The following is an 18,275-nucleotide window of genomic DNA, read 5'->3' as shown; positions in this document are numbered from 1 at the left end:
TCTACACAAAAAATATTGCCCACGAATCACATTTTAGTCAGTATTTTTTGCCTCTGCTCTCTGCCCTACTGAGCAAGATCCATGGGCTGTGTGTGGTTTTCCAGCCTCAGTCTTCCTTCAAAGAGGAAGATTAACACTAAGAAGTAAAAACTTGTATCACAACTTGGTGTTCACTTCTTTTTCCTTCTGCTTTAGCCTCTTACTAAGTGGTACCTGTTTAATACCAGATAATCTGTTTTCCTGAAGCTTTTGGTGAGTTTATGTGTTAATGCACAACCAATGGGGGAAGAAGAGAAGGTGGCTCTGGTGCAAAACAAGAGTCTTCAATGATGAGAGAGCCATGAAAGTCACGTTCAGTGCAAATCACTGATGGGACAATCTTCTTTTTAAGCAGTGCTGAATCACCCTCACAAATCTGCCCTCTACCTGTTGGACAAAGAATAAAATCATTGATCCTTCTACTCAGGTTTTTCATGGGCTCTGCAAATTTTCCAGCCATGAGTGGAAGAGGAGATGCCAAAATGACCACGTTGAGGTTTCCATCAGGTTTCCAAATACCTCACAAAAAGTCTTGCTTGCCTGCTCAAATAATTTGAAACTCGATCAAGGCGACAAAACCCTGCCTTGTAGTACACAGCAGTCCACACATTTATCCAGCAGCGTTTGGATAATCCAGGTTCTGTCACAGAATCACTGAGGCTGGAAAAGACCTTCAAGATCATCAACCTGTGCCCCATCCCCATCTCATCCCCCAGCCCAGAGCACTGAGTGCTACATTCAGTCCTTCCTTGAACACCTCCAGGGGTGGGGACTCCAAACCTCCCTGGGCAGCCCCTGCCAAGGCCTGACCACCTTTTCCAGGGAGAAATTCCTCCTCCTGTCCAACCTGCACCTCCTCTGGAGCAGCTTGGGGGGCTTTATCCTCTCGTCCTGAAGAGAATCAATGTCTTGCCTTGGACTCTTTGCTCCCCCAACCCTGGTGGGGACCCAGCTGCTCCCCCCGGATTGCGTGGAAATCAAACAACTCCCGTTTTCCTTCACGCGGTATGTGGTCTTACCTCCCTATCTCTACCAAGGTTTGCCACTGCAGCACGGTCTCCCTTGCTCTTTAACTGTATTTTATTTCAACAGGTGCCTTTCCAGCAGAGCAGCAACTCAGCCAGCACTCACCTCCCGTCATGGCACACGTCTGCAGACCTGCAGCTGCTTATGCCAAGCCACATTTGTCCCGCTCACCGTGCAGCCAGATTGCATTTCTGGTAGGACTTACTACCGAAGGAACGGGTCAGGCAGGCAGGAATTTTTTTTTTTTTTTTTTTTTTGACAAAGGCTTCTTTAAAAGGGCCCCTATCAATCTATTGTGTACTGTATTTCACTCACACTTTATGAAACAGGGCCGGGGAAAACGTTCATCGGCGAGGAATTCCCCGAAGAGAGGCGCGTCGGGGTCTTTCCGTATTGTTATGAATGAAACTCGGGGTTTCAGGTATCAGCCCTCAGAAAAGAAATCACTTGGGCATTTCCACCCATTTCCACCCCCTCTCAATTTTAAAATAACTGCTTTAAAAGTGTGTGTTTATATGTTAAGGCATAATACACACACACACACACAGAGAACAGCGACTGCTGCTCCTGATGCACCGAATGACCGAAAAATTGGCCACGGTTCAGAGAATACTCCTTGTTTTGGAGACTGTCATGACAGGCAGGGATTAGATTTTACATGAGTGGTGATGAGGATACTTCTGCTGACATGTGGGGGCTGTATGTTTTCTTGCCAACGGGGCTGAGCCACGTAATTCATCTTCCTCCCCGAGAAAAGAGCACACGGGATACAGAGACTCCCTGTTTAGACAGGGAGGGCTGCAGGGTGCACAGATTCAATATCTTGGATCCAAGATGAGGGATTATTAATGCTCTTTTTCTCCCTGGTGATCATTTAGAATTTCTTACTTTGGGCAGCCCAGGTTGGCATTGCTACAGAGCAACTGTGCTAGGTTGTCACTTAAGCAAAAACAGCAGAAAATCATCCCCTGCAGATGTAGAAATGCACTGATTTGGGACATTTTAAATCCATATTTTGTTTCAAAAGTCCTCATCGCTTCTAATTTACTCTTTACTGCTGGATTATAAGAAGGGCATGTTTCCTCAGTTTTTCTACAATCACTCCACAATATATGAATTTTTTTTAAACTTCTACTTTTCATACCTTAAGAATGTATTCTTGTGGGGGATAGAGCACCCAGATAAATATGGGAGGAGCTGCAGCATCAAACATCCCAACAGAAGCTGGTTATCACCAGTCAGTAAATACAGATTTATGGTGAATAGCTACTTTTAGATCCCTCATTTACAGAACAGCAAAAACATAAAAGCAAAATGTTTATGTTCTGTATTATATTTGATATATCATATGAACATTCATATTTTAAAAGAATTTATTTAAGGAAGTTACTGGCAATATTTTGTTGTTGAAGAGCGTAAACTGAGAGGACTGGACATCATTTTATTCTAAATCAGTGCAATTTTTTAACTGATCAGCATTTACCATGTTTTCTAATTACACATGTAATGCCTAATGAAGCTGGCAAGCAGTTAAAACCCCCTGGTAAGTGTGTTTCAACTTTTGCCAGAGTCACAGTACAGGGTGGGTTTATATTTTGGAATCTTCTCCCATGATGGGACTTCTGGTCTGGAGCAATTTCCATGCTCCCCTCTTTTTTTTTTTTTTCTTTTAACTAACTTTAATGAAATAAAAATGAACCTAGAAACTTATGCCAAACAATAAAACTTGAGATTAGCAAGCTTTAAAAATGTTGTCTGCCATTTCAGCCCAGAAGTTTGGGATTTCTGGGTTTGAGAAAGGTCACGAGTGATAAAACAGGTACAGTAAAAGAGACTGTTTTCATGGTATTTCCAGTAAATCATGCTGGGCAATGAGATTTCCAGTTTACCTCTAGTGGCTTGAGGTCTGAATAAAGAGAATTAATTTATTAAGATTCACTCATCACTTGGGCTGAGCCTGACCCAGGGCTTGTGTTGCAAATGCAGGTGTGGCTTCCAAACCACCTTGCAATCTTCAGTTTTGAGTCTGAAGTTCAAATGAAAGCACAACTCGAAAACCAGGAGCTCAGCTATGACCTTGTTTTGTTCCAGTTCCTACCTCAGGTAGCGATTTAACTCATGCTTGCCTGAATCTTAGCTTTTGCTTGCCAAAAATTTGCCAAACCGAGCTCAAACTTGGGTTCAGCAGCGGTGTTGTGGTGGCAACGAGGGTCAGGAGCAGGGTGTGAAGCACCATGAACTGAACAATTCCTATTTGAAAAAGTAAAAAATACCTCCTAAGCTTCTTTTATTACGATGACACACAGTTACAACAGGAGGAGGAGTGAATTCTGTTTGCCAGGGGAGGTTTATGTGGGACATCAGGAGGAATTTCTCCCTGGAAAGGGTGGTGAGGCCTTGGCAGGGGCTGCCCTGGGAGGTTTGGAGTCCTCAGACCTGGAGGTGTCCCAGGAAGGCCTGGCCGTGGCACTCAGTGCTCTGGGCTGGGGGACAAGGTGGGGATGGATCACATGTTGGACTCGATGACCTTGGAGGGCTTTTCAAACCTGTGATTATGTGATATTTTCTAAGACAATGGGAGCATGTTTTGGAAACACGTGCGGAACGCTTTCCTCCAGATCTGGCATCCAGATTTTGGAAGGAGTCAGATCTATTTAAATATGCTCTGTGAAAGCATCAAAAAGGAAAGGCTTGTAACAGTGAGGGCATTTCTGCACTGGGACGTGGAGAGTTGATGCATTAAAGGATCTCCAGCAGCTGCTGTGCAGGCACTGCAGTGACAGGCCAAGTATTCCCACATTCCTTATGGGAATAGTACTTCTTGCTCTAGGTCTTTGAGATTCCCAACAGAGAAAGGGGCATTTCTCCACAGTGCAGCAAAATCTGGTCCCCAGGCAGGGTTTTTGGGAGGATACCACTATCCTTAGAAGGCTGGACTGAAACAGGTCTGCTGTTTCTTCGTGAATCCCATTTAGCTTTTGCTGTGATGTCCTTGGGAGCATTTTATCGGACACTCAGGCAGAAGAAAGGCGGGAAAGGTACTTTGAGGGGCTGCAGATTTCTGCTGGAATTTAAGATTGGAAGCCTGAGTTCTGAGTTGGAGGCCAATAAACCTCTACCTGTTAGAGCAGCTGTTCCAAAAGGAGGCAATCCAGGGGAAAAAGGGACCTGGGTATGTAAGGTGTCAGGAAATAGCACCCTAAGAACTTCTGTGGTTGACTCAGGACCCAAGACACTGCAAACATAGAGCTTGATTCGTGTGCAATCCAAAATCAAAGATTGTCTAGTCTGGGGCCAGGAGCTGGACTTGTATGATCCTTGTGGGTCTCTTCCAACTCAGGATATTCTGTGATTCCACGAGATTAGCAGCCACCAGACCTATCTGAGGCCAAGCCCTGCTTGCCACAGTAGAAAAGGTCAGAAGGAGATGTTCATTCTCTTCCAAGGGGAGCCACCAAAGTAGACAAAAGACACCAGAAAAAAAACAAGAAAAAAAACCAAAATGTTCCTCATGTCTCCACTTTCTGACAGGAAAATTGAGGCAGAGGAGGGTTAGTTCAATCCATATCTTCTACAGAATCTGCTGCAGGCTTGAAAACTGTGTCTGGTATCTGAAATCCAGGTCCAGATCCTTTAATATAATCCCACTTCCTTGTTTCCTCCTCCACTGAAACTTCTTGGTGGAAGCCTGAGGTCCCACTGCCAAAACGGCTGCCTCAACATGTATTTTTTTTTTTATTTATTCATATTTCAGCCCTGATTTTCAGTAGAAACCACAGCTTCTCCAGCCTGGCTCTTCCTTTTGACGCTGCAACAACAAACCACGTTTTGCTCATCCCTTTCTCCCAACGGGAGTATCGTGCACTGTGCTTGGAAACACTCCGTGCTGGAAACACTCTGCTCAAGATCCAGCACTCAGAGCTCTAACACCCATTTCTTATCTGTGTCAAACAAAAGTTTATGGGGAAAAAGATGCAATCTTTGTTTTTATAGCTTTATTTTTATTTCATCTTCTCCGCCTCCAGATCCCCTGTTCTCAGTGTCTGTGTAGCAGCAGCAGGAAAAGGAGAAAGAGGGAGGCTTAGGATGAACTGTTGTGCTAAAAATGAGGTGTCTTCAAAAGAAACCCCCTTTCACCTCAAAACAGTTGCTGATTTTACCCACCAAATGCACTGATGCCAATGAGAAAAATGCCAAGATGCATCAGGACAGCCACAGCCACCGGGCAAAACCAACTGGGAGCAAGGATCCCTCGTTGAGCTCAACGAGTCTTTTGTGATTTCCAATGCACTACGAAAAAAATGCCTTCAAATTACCCAAGAAGTATGTTAATAGCTGACTAATGCACAAGCTGGCAGGAATCATTGCTGCCTGAGCACGGCTCATTAATCTTGGCGTTCGTTAAAAAAAAAAAGAAATCCCAAACTTTTTAATAAACAATTTTTATTTAAGAAGTAAAGAGAACGGCCCAGGCAAGGGGAGCTCCCGTCTGAAAATAAAACAGTTATTTGCCTTTTTTTTTTTTTTTTGGCCTGTAAAGCCATCTTTCTTCCATCCCCAGCTTTGGAAATGCACCGAGTGCTTTCCACTCCTGTAAACGCTCAGGGCTAATTTTTTACTCTTTCTTTTCACCTTTGCAAACCTGAAAACCCCTTGCTGTCCTGCAGACATTTCTGCACGAGGTGGGCAGCGTTTTTCTCTCTGGGGAAGAGCTGGGGGGGATCCTGGGGAGCAGAAATGAGAGGAGAGAATTTCTTGCTGACAGCTGGACAAGGCTTTGGGTGCTGGCCCACAGCACTTCACAGCAGTTCAGACCCATTTGTGGTTGTGTCTCCACACAAGAAGAGACCTCAGGGTTTCCCTGCCCTCCCAGGAAATGCTGCACTTCGTGAAATAGAACCCTGAGATAATTTTTTATGGCCTTCCTGTTGCCTCCCACTTGTGACTGTGGTCTGAAGTGTTGGAATGGAAGACATAATTCTGTCCAGCCCTGTTCTTTGGGATTCCTTTGTTGGTACATCATGACTAGTTCAATGCAGTAGTGAAAATGAAGGATAAACTGCATTATTATTTCAAATATTATATTATATATAACAGATCACTTACAGTTATACATTGTATATAACTGCACTGTTATTAAACTGCATAGTAATGATGATATATTATATTATATATAATTATTATATCAAACATGAATGGGTTTGGTGATGTTCTGTCAGTAACCACAGGGGCAGAGCAACTTAACATGAGATGTGAAGTCCTGATTGTACAGAGCAGAGGGAGAAAAAACCATCTGATCAGTGTTATCCCTGATATTCTGCTTTCACACACATCTCACACACACACACACGCTAACTTTCCTAAGTAAATGCTCTTCCAGGTTTCTACAATATTTTTATTTGCCTTTCAAAACAAACCAGGCTTCAGGATTTATTAATGCAGCAATTAGTATGCTGATCATGCCCAGCATGCTTAAATCTTTATTGGCTGTATGCAGCACCGAAAGTTTTAGTTTTATTAAACCTGAGCCTCCTACATACTGCTGTTTAGTGTGTGTTACAGAACTAAGATCAGCTCTGAGTGTAATGTAACCCACATGTTGGATTGCTCGCTCCAGTGACTTACAGAAATATTTCAGGTAGCAAGTATTTTCTTAGTACTCTGTTATAAAAATATGTCAGGCACACAATGTTTGCATTATATGCTCCTTTTTTTTTTTTTTTTTCTGTTGCAGAAAGAGAATTCTGCACCGAACCCCTGTGATCCATCCTGAGCTCTGTGTGTGTGTGTGTGCACCGTGTTTCAAACCATGCTGTGAATCATCCTGTTTCAGTGGTTTTGTGGTGTGGTAGACAGTGGGTTAAATTAAAGTACAGTTGCCTCCATCAGACAGACGGATAAATAAATAAACAGATCACACACTGTATCCATAAAACAAAAACTAGGCACGGGCTGTATGTTTGATCCTCATGAAGGAAGGGGGAAGCATAGCTGTGATTTTATTTTTCCCCAGCAAGTGCCAGGGGCTGCAGGAAGTCTGCCAGGAGTGATGCAAGGAATACTGATCTTTGCAGAATTGTCTTTCTTTCATATTCTGGTGACCAAAATGTCAGTGTGTGATGGAGAAGCCTCCTGAGAAGCCCTTGCCTGAGCCCCTCAAGGCAGCTCAGTTCTCCTTCTTACTTACAAGGATCAACTGGATTCTTCCTACAAGTTCAATCCTTCCCCCTCCACAGGATCCAGCTGCAATACCAGTGTTTCCACCATCCATAGGAAAGAGGAGAGCCAGGGCTGATATAATTCTGCAAAAATAATTGTAACAGGTGATGCAGAGGCTTGGCCAGGTGGTTAAAGAGGTTTATTCCCTTACACCACAAAAACCTACCTTGCCGAGTTTTTTTTCAGATTCAATCTGCAGCAATTTAAACAACTCCTCTGACTAACACAAATAGTCTAAAGAGACCTTCAACAACATATGAGCTGCCCCCTGTAATATTCAGTTTAGTTCTGGTTCCAACAGATGAACTTTCAGACTTTAGCTCCGGGTGACGTCCCCAGCCGTCCATCCCCATTTCATAGAATCAGAGGATCACAGAATTCCATCCCAGCTAATCATGTTCTGCAAAAGGGGAGGAGGGAAATGGCTTTGCTGTTTTGCTTACACTGACCTGACACCACATGTGGACACCCTGCTTGATATCTTCATTTTCTGTGGCAGGATTTGCCCAAGCCTCCCTGTCCCAGCTCCCCCGAGTGTAGGATTTAGGAGTGAGGGTGGATGGAGAGCTCTGCATCTGCAAAGCAAGAACAGTTCAGGACTCACCAAATTACACTGGGAAAAGGAACCTGAAGGCCAGCAGTGGAACTCCAAGGCCCCACCACTCTGTAGCCAAAATTCCATGTTTAAACATATTGCACTTTGTTATTCCAAGATAACTGGCAAAGCTGTTCTCCAGAGGGGGTGGAATTAGTAGATAGCCCTTGAAGCCAGCCCACAAATTTCTGCTCCATCAGCTGAATACATTTGAAAGTCAACACACTCGGGCTTTGTTGGAGCTAATTCCAGCACTTAGGATTTAAAGTGTGAATCCCCCTCCCTCGCCCATAAACACACACATTTAAATGTGTTCAGTTTGAGTGTTTCAAGTCATCTCAAATTCCATGGCATCCACTGAAAAAAAAAAAAAGCCAGTCTAAAGTCAACAAAACCCACAATGATGTTGTAAGGAGAGGGGCTATTGGGAATTCATTTCTGTTTTCTATGTTATAACCACCACTGTTTGCACAATTTCTAGGCCTGAAGACACGGCCTTGAAGTTAAATTGGGTTTATCTTCTTTGTTAATCGTCGTAAGTAGAAATACAGTTTTTTAGATTTAGTAGAGCTCTAGTCAGATTATAAAAAACCCTGAAAGAGTTAAATTTGATGTAAAACAAGTGTTTTGGGGATTTAAGCATGCGTTTTTCTCAAAATTCATAATTACATAAATCCAGATAGTGGCTGCAGACAATGCAAACTCGGAGCTGCTAAAACCAGTGGGAATTTGGCTACAACTGGAGCAGGATTTTAAATGCTGTATCTGCTTCTGCTTCAATATCTTCCCCTCAGCCTACCAGATTTATTTCACTTTATATCCACGTTGAGCCTGGGCCAGTTAACCCACCTCTTTTTCTTATATAAAGCACATGAATAACCTTTGCTACCAAAGAATGGGTCATTCATAGATCAGGGCTGCTTTCCCAACCTCCTTCACTTGGAGAGACAGGGCTCCCAATGGCTTGGGGACCTTCCAAAAGCTGCAGAGGGTGACTCAATGGGCAAGAAGGTAAAACTAAGCTCCTCTAAAATACATGGTAGTGCCTGAAAACCCTGTCCTGATGATCCAGTTCTCCATGGTGGTTGCACAGTGAGTAAATTCCTCAAATCACGTAGGGATGATACCTGGACCTGAGCTGGGTGACTCGGAGCTGCAGGAGCCAGGGATGGGGGAATGTTGCAGAGCCCAGCCTTGGAGCAGCATCCCTGAGGAGGAGAGTGAAGTATCCCTGAGGAGGAGAGCGAAGTAAAGCAGTGAATCCAACACAGGTGAGCAAGAGGAGGAGCAGAGCTGGATGTGACTGAATCCAAAACATGAAGCTCCATAATTGCAGTGATGTTACTCAAAGTAATCGCTATGGGAGGACCAAAGGACCCCCCAAAATAGACAGTGTCCCTCCTAAGGGGACACTGGCTGCTGCTGTCCCTATAGAAAAGGTTGTGGGATTCTTCAGGTTTGGTGTTTTGAGACTGTGACAACCACTTGTGCTTATTTATGTGGAAAACAACCCTCTTCACCTCGTCCCCCTGTATATTTGAACAGCCCACTCGTCACCAAACACTCCAACAGCTTCCTCTCTACCTGCACTTTCCTTCCTTCTCCATCTCCTCCCCTCAAATTCAAGACAATCCAGCTCCACCTGTGTACACAGCTGTATAATTTTTTCTCAGGCCAATATCCCAGTTTTACATCTGCTCCTGGCATTTCCAATGCTGGCACTGGCAGAGAGAACACTGGGATGGCTGATGATCATTCCCTCAGAATTTTATTAGATCCTTTTGAGTGTCACACTGAGATGATACTTTGAGGCCCAGTACTCTGCTGCTTTTATTAGCTTGCTTCCTATGGTTCAAACAAGTTTAGTATTAAAACAAAATAATAATAACATAAAGAGGTGTAGAGGTGTTGCCACAAAACCATCTGTTCAAACATCAGCAAGAGGGGAAATCCTGCATTAAAAATAATACTTTCTACAGCCCAGCATTACCTAACAGCCAGGCTGGCCTGCTGAAGCAGGTAGGGCTATTGTTAGGGAGTTTTCTTTAAATAAATAAAGATTTCTTGGCAGTTTGTGTGAATGAGCTGAGTCATATTTAGTGGCTTATCCGGTTTATGCCTGAGCTCTTTCAGGACTTAGGTAGAGGCCAAAAGAGAAACTGAGTTATGCCACACTCTGATTTTGTTCAATGTGGCTTTTGTGTAAGAAAAAACAATTCTCCACCCTTCTCAGCAAGCACTGAAATTTTAAAGTGTTGTCTTTACGTCTCTCATCGAACTTTCATGGTTTATTTGTATGAAAGCTGAGCTGAGAGAGCACTTCTTCAAAGAGATGCAACCGAGGGTCCAAGGTTGTCTGCAGTTTGCTGTAAAGCCAGAGACTGTTTCATTTTCAATTACCATACAAAAAAGGGCTCCCCTTTTTTTATCATCAGAGCTGAAGGTAAAATAGGAGGGGAAAATTCGTTGGCATCTATAGGATATCCAAAATGCTTGACTGTTCCTGCAGGAGGGGGAGCTTAAGTCCTGCTTAATAACAATAAAGCAAGTTCCTTGTTAGTGCCTCCCCACCCTAAAAAAATTCTCTCTATCATAGACATCAATCCTCTTTAATTTTCTTTTAAGGAAAATTGAAGTGTTGTTATCTAATACATGGAATATTTTTTCCCTCTTACTGCAGAGGACTAGGATTTGAAATCACAAAAATACTCCAAGCTTTAAATACTACAGGGGATTTATTTCACACTCAAATGTGTTAATGGATGAGTTTAAGTATGTGCTAAAGCATGTGGCTGAATTAAACCAGCATATTTCCATTTTATTTTTATGAAATTTCTTTGGATACCCATGCAAGTGACTGGATGAAACTTGAGTTTGCTGGACAAATATTCACTGGAAATAATTTCGTAATTAAAATCTGAAACCATAATTTTTCTTCTACAGATGATGTGCAAGATTTTTGTGCATGATCTTAAATCTTAGAATCACAGAATGGTTTGGGTTGGAAGGGACCTCAAAGCTCATCTCATTCCAAACCCTGCCATGGGCAGGGACACCTTCCATTATCCCAGGTTGCTCCAAGCCCCATCCAACCTGGCCTTGGACACTTCCAGGGATCCAGGGGCAGCCACAGCTTCTCTGGGCAACCTGGGCCAGGGTCTCAACAATCCCACAGGGAAGAATTTCTTCCCAATATCCCATCTAACCCTATTGGCTTTCAGTTTGAAGCCATCCCCCCTTGTCCTGTCACTCCAGCCCTTGGAAATAGTCTCTCTCCATCTTTCCTGGAGCCCCTTCAGGTCCTGCAAGGCCACAATCAGGTCACCCCAAAGCTTCTCTTCTCCAGGCTGAACAATCCCAGCTCTCCCAGCCTTTCCTCCCAGCAGAGCTGCTCCAGCCCTGGGATGCTCTTGGTGCCTCCTCTGGACTCTCTCCAGCAGCTCCATGTCCTTGCTGTGCTGTTCCCCAGGGCTGGAGCAGCTCTGCAGGGGGGTCTCCCCTGAGGGGCAGAGGGGCACAATCCCCCCCTGCCCTGCTGCCCACGCTGGGGGATCAGCCCAGGGTACAGGGGGGTCGGTGCTGGGCCATGTCCAACCTCTCCCCCACCAGCACCCCCTGGGCCTTCTCCCAGGGCTGCTCCATCTGCTCATCCCAGCCTGGACTGATCCCAGGGATGCCCCAACCCAAGTGCAGCACCAACACTTGGCTTGGTTAAACCTCATGAGACTCCCAAGGGCCACTCCCGGAGCTTGCCCAGGTCCCTCTGGATGGCCCTGCCCTGCAGGAGTGTCACTGCACCCCCAGCTTGGTGTCACCTGCAAATGTGCTGAGGGTGCACTCAATCCCTTCATCTGTGCCATTAGTGAAGACTTTACACAGCACTGGTCCCAACACAGATCCTGGAGGGAAATTTTCAGGGGGTGAAGTTGCAAATGCCAGCACCAAACAGGACAGATTCTGTCCTGGGGCAGCGATCCCACCCGGCACCCTGCTTTTAGGACCAGCACCTCTGAGCTCTGAGGGTCCTTCTTCCTGCAAGGCCAGAGCTGTGCCCACCCCACGGGAGGATGTGAGAGGATTAACTCCCTGTAAAAACAGATTTCTCCTGCGTGGATCACAATTTATTCCATGTGAGAGGCCTCGCCCAGGGCTGGGTGTTCCCATGCAAACACGGGCTGACAGACGGGCTGCGACAAAGGACTCGTGGCCCCAAAGTGTTGGGACAGGTGATGGAGACAAAACATTTGGATGGGAGAGGGAGAGCAGGAAGGTGATGGATGGAAACACAAAAGTAGCAGGATATCTTTGAGCTCAATAGCTGCCAAGTGCTCCACTGGGGCTACTCGGTGGAAATAAAAAGCAGGTGAGCTCTGCAAAAAAATAAAGGCAAAATACTGTCATTGCAATGGAAGAAGATAGAGAGATGCTTCTTATAAAAGAAAATAGCATTTAAAGCTATTTTGAAGCTTTAAGTTGTTTTTAAATAACATTTATACCTCCCAATTTAAAGAGACTTTGGAGGGAAAAAAACAACAAAATCCATGTGGATTTCAGTACATCCTGGGATTTGCCCTCTAATCATAGAATCATAGAATATCCTGACTTGGAAGGGACCCAGAAGGACCATCAAGTGTCCTGACAAGTGTCTTCTTTGGCCAAGTGAGGCCAAAGTAGGAACTGGTCTCTCTGTGTGGCACCATGGCCCAGGAGCAGCACAGTGTAGGATTTTTCCAGCAGAAAATACCAACAGGATCAGCACAGAATTTCCAACACCCCACAGCCTTTGGGGAAGCCAAGGATATTGTGATTTTTAAAGGGAGCTCACAGCAAGAAGGAAAATAGGGTTCTGGAAAAGCAGCCTTACAGAAAACACCCTCTGAGGAATGGATTTGAGGGCTGTGGGGTTTGGGATGGATTTCCCTGTGGATCCTTGTGCTCCACGTGGCTGCAGGGACAGATCCAAGCCGAGTGTTGAACGTGGCAAAAGTCTCTTAAAATGTTCCTTGTGAGAATCAGCAGCGAGACCAAGCAGCTGAGGAATGTCTTGCAGTCAAAATAATACAATTATTCCTTTTCTTCTTTCATTCTACCGTTTATTAATCTTCTCTTTCTCCAGTCCCACAGGCTGGTTCTCCTCTTGTGTAGGAAATGAAAGTTAAAAAGGCTGCCACTGAATTCAGTAATTTGTCTGGGCTCCATGCACTAAATGCTGCATTTGATAATTGCCCTTTCAATGAATTTCTGTGCAGGAGAACGTATTAATCCCTTTCATCTTTTGAAGAAGTATTTGAATTAATCATTCATTTATCTTAATTGCTTAGTGTTTTGTTGTTTTTTTTTTTAAATCTTTCCAGAAAAGAATTTACTTACAAAAATATTTCTTTTACCTGTGATCATTGCTTCCATTTATTGCAGCAGCTAATCCCCCATGCCTGATAATTTATATTCAGTCAAGTTGCCTTTACAGCCATAAGAAAGATTTCTATTGAGTCCAGTGAGAAAAAAGCATCTACTGGCAGAGACCCTGGCCAAAAACGCTGCTCCCTCTGCAAAGACCAGAAACAGAGTGAAGATGGAATATTTTAAAATATCAGGTACTTAAAACAAGTCAAAGACCACATAAAACTGCTACTCATAAGCATTTTCATTCCCTGAGTGAATCTCACTGTGCAGAGACATTAAAACAATTTCCTCTTTTGCCTTGTGCAAAGAAGAATATTGGGTGGGATTGCAGTTGGAAGTCAAACTGGATTTTTTTTCCACAATTGGGAAATGGGAGGAAGGAAGAAGAGATGCAATAAATAGGGAAAATGAAATAATTAAAGAAGTCAGAATCATTGACCTTGTATTAAACTACTCAAGTAGTTTAGAGGTGAACAATTTTAGAGGTGGACCTGGGTGGTCTTGCTTCCAAAAACACAGTGAGATTTTGCTGTAATAATGTTGGGGAAATGGATTATACCTGGAAGTGGGAAGTTGTTTTGCTTGCAGCCACATCCACTGGACTTTAGGAATACTCAAGACCAGCACTTGGGAGTTTTGGGTCTTAAACTGTGCCCGGGCAAAGTCTCCATAAAAGCAAATTCCTTGGGATGGGGGAACCACGTGAGCTTGGGTGTTGGGTGTCTTTTACAGGAAGTTTGGGTTGCACATCTTGCACATAATTGAAGAAAAAACAGATTCTAACAACTTCTGCTGCCTGAGGCCTGTTGAGGTGCAAAACTGGAACACGGAAAACTCCCGGGGGAACTTGCACACTAATCTGTGGGCCCCACTCATATCACAAGTGCTGCTGTTTTCCTTCTCACCAGAGACCTGCTTTTGAAATGAAAACCAGCATGAAAAAGAAAGCAAACCTCACTCTCTCAGGTGCTGAGCTTTGCATATGGAAACCTCACATTTTGGGAGCAACTCTGCTGCTAAAAACACTCACACACACAGTGTTTTGATGGAAAATAAGAATATTTAAGACTCTCTTCACTTATTAGAAATGCAAATAGTTATGTCTGTAGTACACTTAATTCCAGATATGCAAAACAGTTGCTTTTTTAAGAAGCAGGACGGGCCACAGCCTTGTTGTAACAGATTTATCCCAGGGTTATGGGCACATCACCTCCTCTTCACCCACTTACACTCCAGGTCTCCGAGTTCGAGTGAACTAACATTTTAGAACAAGAAACAGTTACATGACCTTTTCCAGTGGGATATTACCCTTCCCAAGAATGGGAAGAACAAGTGTTGGTCAGTTTGGAAAAGCCAATGGATTTTACATCCAGTGCTGCCTGGGCCAGAAGTTGGTTCATCAATCAGTAAGTTTGTTTCTCCAACACGCTAAGGAAAAACAAGTGATGGTAAATCAAAAGTGGTTGACATTACTAGAAAGTTTATGGTATATTTTGCACTGAAAACCTGTGGTGATTTTGGTTCAGTGGGTTTTTACGTCTTGCAAGTGCCTCAGACACCAAAAATGCTCCGTTAGCTGAGCTCTATAAAGTAGAAAAACAAAAATTTCTCTTCTCTTACATGTACTTGAGCAACAGGGAAGGTCAGACTGCAAACAACAGCAGCGTGTGGGAACAGCTCTGTGCTCTCCCAAGTCTTGCACAAAGAAAAGGAGTATTATTTGACCCCATGGAAGTCCATTAAAATGGAAGCCAAAAGCTGTTGGTCTTCACTAAACCACACCTTTGGGTTATGTGTTAGTATGAAGATGCTGTTCCTTTTTGCAAGACCCTCTTCCTCACCTTCTCCTACTGTTACTTGGATGTTTCTTTCCCCAGACTTTGGTCATCCCACTCCAGTCTGTTGCTACTCCTTTTCTTGGAGTACAGGGAAGCACTGGCCGGGGTGAGAGGGATGAGTGCTGTGCTTCCCAGACCAAGGGTGGTCTGCAAGATCCTAAATGTGTCAGACATCCTAAACGTGTCAGACAGCATCAGACCCTCTCTCCTACCACAGCAGAGCTTTCTCACACTGGCAAGAAATAGGACCAAGACAGAAACACTGGAAAAGGTGTCCCTGTGACGTATTTTCCAGCCTTGTGCTTGCCCAGCTGACCAAAATAATCGTTCAAAAGCTGGAAGTTATTGAAATATCACCCACAGAGGTCAGGATATGCTTAAACCCACCACTTGTTTCCTCGGCAGGATGAAGGGAATGCGTGTTTGATGTCACAGCTCCTGCTCTGAAGGAAAGGGAGAGGAAGAGGAGGGGTTTTTTTGCCAGCACAGAGGCTCGACATCAAACTCCCAGCTCGCTCAGACTTCCAGCGCTGCACTGCCTCTTCATGGTGAAATTTTCCCTTTTCCCATTTCACCCAGGGCACCTTTTGTCCCCAGAGCTAATTTCCTTTGTCCAAAATGCCCAGGAAGCCCCCCAGCCCAGCGTTTTTCACAGGGTTCCCTCCAAAAGTTTTCACTTTGGTCTTAAGAAGATTTCACCTACAAGTGCTTTCCTTTTCTGATGGATCCAAACAAGGCTCCCCACTTTCTAGGCAGATTAATTTAGATTTTCTATTGCTGTGGCACCCACCCCCCAGCCACGTGATGCCCCTGCTTTTCAGCACTAGGTAAAGCCTGTAAAGAGGCAGCTGTGTTTCAAGCTCTTTGAACAGTGTCTCTTATAGAAGAGGAGAATAGATAAGCCCTCCTGCAAACACTGTTAGTAGAGACCAGTAATCAGTGTCAGAGAAGTCTGGGAATGAATGTATCAATTTGCCTCAGGCTGTGCACTTCAGAGCTGGGCTTTGCCCTAGATTGGGTCTGTTTTAAGCTGGGGCTGTAACTAAAATTAAACCACTTTGTTATGACAGGGGTTTGTTTCTAAACTGCAGATTTTCCCCCTTTGTGTGGAAAGGGGATGATGCTCTAAACCTGCCTCTTTGGGGGGTTTCCATCATGAATATAGATATATGTGTGTATACATAGCACCCACTGCTGATGTGCACATGGAAACGAATCTGTTGATAAATGAATAAATGAAACAAAGTGCAATTCAAACCTCCCCTTCTCCCCATGCACATAAAACAGTCATTAAAAGTCGCATATTGTGCAATACATAGAGCTTGCACATGTTTCCTATCAGCACTGAGGATACCTGGGAGCTGTAAAGCATCTTTATTTGTGTTCCATCAATATTTCCATCTTTTGGGGGTTTTACTCCAGTCCTTTCCAGGCTAAACCATCGACTCTGTTATATATAAAGCTAAAAGCCTTGACTCTGTTATATAAAAAGCTAAAACCAGAAGATTTAAAAGTGCTCTGCACTAATCTAACCCCGGGCAGGCTGAGGTGAGATGAGCACTCTGAGAAAACCAGCTAAAAAAAATTAAATTGCTGTGATTCCTGCAGAATCAGTGCTTCAAGAAGTAGTTAGGAACAAAAATCAAGATGTCTGTAGTTTAATTCCATTAAAAAAAAAAAAGGAGATAAGCACATCCAGTTCTGAAATGGGGTGGTGAGACACCGAGATGTGGAAACAATTCCATGTTCTTCTTGTTCCATAAGGAAGAAAAGCTGAAATATGGGATAGAAACCCTCAGGAAAATAATGGAGATCTTGGCTACTTAAAGGACCAATTATTCAAAGTGGCTGATCTGAGAGTATTCAGTGAAGGCACTTCAGCTGGAGACTTCTGGAACTTCAGGATGGAGGAGGCTTTAAATTTCTTTAAAGCAAAGGTACAAAAAAAAGTGGCCCAAGGCTATCCTAGTGAAAGAGAAAATTTTCTTAAGGAAGATCTTCAGACCAAATGGATAAATAAATAAATTTATTTACAAAGTCAGAATAGATGGAAATGGATGTAAGGATGCGAAGAGCAGGGGGAAAAAAAGGTTGGGAATTGTGTTCTGAGTAGGAAAGTGTAAGTATAAAGTGAGATTTTTCCAGGAGTTAAGCTGAGGAAAAAATCTGGGGGGAAAAAAACCCCAAACAAGTAGCAACGGATTCATCCAGAATATCCATAAAAGAAAAAAAACCCCACAGCCAGTGGGAATAAGTCAAGCTTTAAAGATCATTCATTTGAGATTCAAATGAACTTTAATATCTTTCCTCATCTTCTGAGAAAGATGCTGTTGTTGATAATGAGAGGCCAGATGGGAAGGTGACTATAAAAATGAAAATGGCCATGGCCTTGAAAATTAAATTGAAATTTCAGTGAAGAAATTTTATCAAATTGAACAAATGAAGGAGTGGGACCACAAAACCATGGGGTTGTATCAAGTGGCATCTGTATTTTATAAGAGATGGCAGAGCAGGGGCATCTTTGAGTCCAGTGGCCTCATCTCAATAAGTACAACAGGACATAAAAATATGTGAAAAGGGTTTATTTTATAGATTGTGACTTTTAAACTCTGATAACTGATTTTTTGGGTAAAGCAAGTCTATTATATCTGCTCTGGCTGGCCTTTGAAAGGTAAAAAACACCCTGATAAATGGGTGACCTTTAGGAAGTAGAAAAGAGGGGGATGAATTCAACTGTGGAAAGGAAGTAAAGAATTATCTGCCAGAGAGACAAAACCACATTGCAATGAAAACAAGCATCAAGCCAGAAGGAAACTACCAGGATAATTCTTTAAAGAATTCTTTATTCATACAAGGCAGGGCTGGAAACACAAGAGATCCTCTTCTATTCCATGTAGAGTTATAGAATGCTTTAGGTTGGAACCTTAAAGATCATCCAGTGCCACCCCCTGTCATGGACAGGGACACCTTCCACCAGCCCAGTTTGCTCCAAGCCCCGTCCAACCTGGCCTTGGACACTTCCAGGGATCCAGGGGCAGCCACAGCTTCTCTGGATAACCTAAACCAGGGCCTCACCACCCTCACAGGGAAAAATTTCTTCCCAATATCCCATCTAAACCTATTCTCTTTCAGTTTGAAGCCATTTCCAGGAGAGA

This window comes from Chiroxiphia lanceolata, chromosome 2 (genome assembly GCF_009829145.1).
Source record: "Chiroxiphia lanceolata isolate bChiLan1 chromosome 2, bChiLan1.pri, whole genome shotgun sequence".
Taxonomy (NCBI): Eukaryota; Metazoa; Chordata; class Aves; order Passeriformes; family Pipridae; genus Chiroxiphia; species Chiroxiphia lanceolata.
Note: the sequence above shows the minus strand (reverse complement) of the source record.